The sequence below is a fragment of the Etheostoma spectabile genome, chromosome 15 (genome assembly GCF_008692095.1).
Source record: "Etheostoma spectabile isolate EspeVRDwgs_2016 chromosome 15, UIUC_Espe_1.0, whole genome shotgun sequence".
Lineage (NCBI taxonomy): Eukaryota > Metazoa > Chordata > Actinopteri > Perciformes > Percidae > Etheostoma > Etheostoma spectabile.
The window spans coordinates 30,629,102-30,634,584 of record NC_045747.1 but is presented as its reverse complement, the minus strand read 5'-3'; the positions used below and the strand labels follow the sequence as shown (position 1 = coordinate 30,634,584).

The 5,483-nt window shown below is 39.5% G+C and overlaps 1 protein-coding gene across 1 annotated transcript in view; it reads right to left on the bottom strand.

Annotated features, from left to right (window-relative positions):
• The window catches only part of jupb (junction plakoglobin b), a 201,485-nt gene that overhangs the window by 137,643 nt on the left and 58,359 nt on the right, over positions 1-5,483 (bottom strand). The gene's annotated exons all lie outside the window — the stretch shown is intronic.

Here is a 5,483-nt window from a genome sequence, read left to right as displayed (position 1 = left end):
TTTACTGTATATCATGGATGGTACTTCCAAAAGGTGTTATTATAGATAGATGTTTTTAGGACTATGCGTCTTTGTGAATGTCTGTTAACAACTATTGCCGTCATCCTGAAGCGCGTATGAAGCGGTTATTGAAATATCATCTACTGTGGATGATTGTGCTATTTTTATAGCTAGAACCGTAGGTTTTTCCATTAATATCATGTTTCTATTGTGGAATATGTCGTTTAACTAGGTTTTTAAATGGGTTATACCACTGGACATCCAAATAACGCGCCCCAACCCGTCCGTCTCCATAGGATAACATGGGAAAACTCGACCCCCCCTACCTGGTGGGCTCAAATATATTTTCATCTTTCTAAAACTGCTTTTCCATATCTCACCTCCATAAATAATTGTATGAACACAGATATTTGTGCCTTTACTTAAAATCTATGGAGTTACAGCCAGGTCGGGGACGGTTGAAACAGCTGTTTCAAACGTCCCGACGTAGACATATGTCCTTACAGCCTGTTTTGCTTCTCATGTAAACAAGCATGAAATATGAAAGTCTAGGATTGTGGACATCACTAACTGGTCTACCGATTAAGCATGAAGTCAAACCTTTAAATGAAAAAACCTCATTAATAATCAAAAAAATGTGACCGCTAATGAAGTTTACTTTTGACCATCAAATCCCGTTTATCGGCTGTAACTCCACGATAAAAGGAAATAACAGGGAGATATTTGGCTGATAGAAGGAGGTTAACATGGTCTATGTTCAGACCTGAGGAAGTCTGTCTATCATCATTGCACTCGGAGAAAACTGGAATGTTTCATCCGTCCCGCGTTTCAATCGTCCCGGCTCTCCCCTACTGGTAGTCTTACCTATACCAATCTCACTCCTCAAGCCTATACCAATTTAGCTGACTATGGGACTGATCGCAAAGACTGGGAGCTCCCAGTGAGTGAAGACGGCGGCAGTCGCCAGAATAGGACCAAAAAAAGCCTCTGAGACTGACAGGGAGGCCAGTTTTATGACAGGAAAATAAAGTACCAAGATAGTTTTCCTTTCTGGGTTTTGCTCCTTGCACCATGGGGCTGAGTCAGCTGTTAGCTGACTAGCTAATGGCAACCAACTACAGTTAGCAGCATAAACCCTTGTGTTGTCCTGGGGTCAAAATAATCCCATTTCTAAAGTCTTATGCATGCAACTTTCTTCGCACAATTGATAACTTTCATTGAATTTGGGGTGTTTTATTCAATTTTATAGCATTTAAAACAAATGATGAAATGGTTTCAAAACATATCTTGGCTAAACCTTGACAGATACCAGTCTCTGATCTCAACTACCAGTCAAAATGATTCATAATTCCTGCTTTCTTTAGGTATAATGTCATATAAATTAGGTTTGTTGACCATGAATTTAAAAAATGCGTTGAAAAAAGTGCCCAAAAAAAGTATTGGACAACAAATTCCTGGTGGACGGGAGGACAACACGAGGGTTTAGCATGTAACTTAGCAACAAGTAGCCTGAAGCTATCTGTCCAAAACTCAGTAAATCACCTTGGTACTGTATTCAGTCTTACAAAATGTATGACATTTTAATGGCCTGTCCAAATGGTTCCACTTTACTTGAGGTCAAGGAAATAATTCATAACAACGTTATCAAAGCATTTGACAGTGTAATCAAGCATTGTGACATATGTATGAGTCCAAATGGGTTTCTTTACTTGAGGTCAAGGAACATATTCATGAAAAAAAAAAATGTCTCGTGACAGCCAATTTCAAGACTAACCACTTAACGTAATTTTTTATTTTCTACCTGGACCCTATTTTGGGACTGATGGGAACAACAATCTTTGTCCAGTATTACACATGAGCAATGTAACCCTAAATGTGCATTGTCAATTTTCTCTACTTAAAAGGCTGTTTTTGCCACTGACAGATTATTAAGTGTCTGACAACAGAATGGAAAGGATCCCTAAAGAGATAGACCTCTTTAAAGACAGACCTATAACCAGAAACAGCTCTGAAGGCGCTAGCGCTAAACCCACCAGACTCCATTTAAAAAAACAATAATTTTAGCGTTAAGCAAGTATAGAGAAAATTTGGTCAAATAACATTACAGTACTATGTTACAGTGTGTGATTTTGTAATATAATTGATGTAATTCTACATAACAAACTGTAGAGCACTTCATGTATTTGAAGGGTCTCTCTCTCTCTCTCTCTCTCTCTCTCTCTCTCTCTGTTAATACCTCCTTCTAAAAGGATCAACACTGATATCAGAATATCAAGGTCAGTCATACAGAGGTGAAAAAGCGAGTAGCACAGGGGCCCTGAAGCCGTGGCCGCAGGTGTGTGTGTGTGTGTGTGTGTGTGTGTGTGTGTGTGTGTGTGTGTATAGAGTGAGAGACGCCAGCTGAAGAGACTGAGTTTGAATGACATGAGTGTCTATGTGAGTGTGAGGAAGCCTCCAGAAAGCCAGGAGAGGAGGCCGTCAGAGAGTGTGTGTGTGTGTGTGTGTGTGTGTGTTTGAGTTGTTGTTCGTTGTGCATGACAGCCAGTCTCAGTCCCAGCAGACTTCAGAGCCTTTTGCAGTAGGAGAACTATCATCACTCACTTCAAGAAGAATGTCAACATCAAAACACCTGCATCTGAAACCTTAGGGCATCTTTTCTCACCAATTAACACACCGCTTGGCTGTGTTTTCAGGGAAAAACACTGCACATCTAAATAATGCTCTATGACTGCAGCCTCACAGATTTCTCCCTAAATGGATTTCTCAATGCATGTAACACTGTGAGATGGTCTGATAAAATCATGGCTGCAATCTGCAAACTCTTAAACGGTTTCAACAAAAAAGACATCAGAACTTTCATGAAGGGTTAATAAATCGGCAAATTCACAAAGAATAGATTGCGGCCACTGATAGCACCATGAATGCAACCCCTATTTGAAATATTAGATAATACTTCAATCATTTTTCAGTAAAAAAACAGTAATCACAGTAAAAAAAACAACAAGCAAACAAACAACAGACAAAAGTACTGAATGAATGTAAAGTTTTTTAAATATATAAAAAATATTGTTAAGCAAAGTTAGGTGGCCATAGTCCAAAATGTATTGCAATGTAAGTGAATGAGTGACGTGAAATCAAATAGAATAATATGTAATTAAATAATATAGCAAAAGTAACCAGTAAGCAGAAAAGATATTGCGCTAATGACAAACACGCCCTTTCAGGATTGCACCTGAGTTCCATTTGCCCTTTTTTGAGTTTGATTACGATGAGTCATGTGGCAAAATTGGTAACCTCACTGCATGGATATTGGACTACCTAACCAACCAACCTCGGGCTGTCTGACACAGTTGTCTGCAGCACAGGTGTCCCACAAGGAACCATTCTGGGCCCCTTCCTGTTCACCCTCTACAAGTCTTTACCTGTCACTCAGGAAACTGCCACCTACAAAAGTTCTCTGCTGACTCCGCAGTTCTTGGCCTCATGGCAGATGGGGACGACAGTAACTACAGAGGGACACTCCTGAGGACATTTTATGACTCTGGTGGCATCGGCCATTCCCCTATGGAGTGGCCATTGCAGTGGCAGTGGCATTGCAGTGGCAGACAGGAAAAGACTGGACAGGCTGATTAAGAAGGCCATCTCTGTTCGTGGTTGCCCCCCCCCCCCCGACGCAGTGGAGGTGGCGGGAGACAGGAGGACAGTGGCTAAATGATCCTCCATGATGGACGACTCCTCCCACCCCATGGAGGACACTGCAGGAGTCAGCGCTGAACAGCTCCTCCAGCGACTCTACCATCAGCACTGCTCCCAGTAGACCACATGGACACACACACACACACACACACACACACACACACACAAACCATGTATATATACTTCATATATTCAGTATTTATTTTCTTTAATTATATTTACTATTGTGTGTTCTTGTAGTTTGCCTCTTATTCCTTTCTTAGGCAACAGTGTGAATTTCCCCATTGTGGGATTAATAAAAGATTTTGAATTTTTGAAAATATAAACGTCGCCTTTGCACCAAGAACACAGGAGACAGAACAGAGGGAACAAGAGAAAAAACATTTTCACACTGCAGGTGCAGAGGCATTTGAAGGTTTAATATCCATTCTATCAGTGCTCCTTCATACTGTGGAAGAAGACGCTATGATTTGATCAGGAATTTCCCCAGTGTGGGATTAATAAAGTCTATCATATCGTATTTGAAGTGGAGGACACTCTTCATAAATGCTCTTCCGTTACCAACTCTCTGAAGACGCTAATGATTTCATTGCAACTGCGTGTGGCTGATAGCGCTGCTGATCTTTGTGAACACTATTTTTACAAGGTTCATTTGCATAGAAAGGGGCAGATTTTTTTGGGGTGCATTTCAAAATATGCTAGAATTTCAGAATTACAGTTTCTTTTTGTTGTATTTGTTCAGGTCTAGTGGCCACAGAAGCTGCACAATCCTTTTGTAAATGTGCATGTGAGTGGATCGCCCTTGTGCCAAGACAATTGAATTAATTATGCACTGCTTAATATATGCATGTATGAACTGAACGAGTAGGTACGGAATAGTGACAAAAAGGTCTATTCTTTCATTTCCGAAAACTATGGAGCCCCGAAATCTCTTATTGGGATACATTTCATATCAAAAGACAGAAAAATTATCTTTTTATCTTTTAATTATCTCTTTCCACAGCATTATTTTACACAAAAGCTAGTCTTGCCAGAGCTATTGCCAGAACTACAGTATCTCCACATTACTGTGGAGGAAGGTCTCGCGAGTCCACAAATGACAATTTCACTCAAAAAAAAAAAAAAGATGAATACAGTGTCAGTTCTATGGCTCGGAGGATATTTTGGGATTTTAGAACTTTTAGGATTCTGGATTTTAGAACGCCAGCAAAAAGACATCTGTGGGTGAGGGACAGCCAGCTGAACGTCCAACGGCATCGGAACAACCCCATAAATGACATGTGGACAGTGGACAAAAGCTAATTTACCAAGCAAAGGACACAGCTCAGTATTTTGTCTCTGCCTCAAAAAGTACTGGGTATAACAGCTATACCTACTTTAAATTAACCCTTGTGTTCTCTTCCCATCAAAATTGAAAATCAACCCTTTTTCTTATATTTTTGTCCCTTTTTTCAACACTTTTGATGCTTTTTTTAATGTTTGTCACTACGTAACTAACTTATTAACTTAAGTTTTACAGTTTTTTTTTTTTGGTCAATGAACCTCATTTATAGGAAATTATACCTAATGTTTGAGTTAGAAAAGCAGAAATTAGGAATTATTTAGACTAAAATTAAAGGAATGGATGTTGATGAATAATCACAGACTGGAATATGTCAACTTTTACTCAATACTATTTCAAAACCACTTCAATTGTTTTTTTTCAAATGCTTTAAAATTGAATAGGATGCCCAAAATTAATGAAAGTAGAGATTTGTACTTGCCAAAGAGCGTTGTGTGGAATCCAT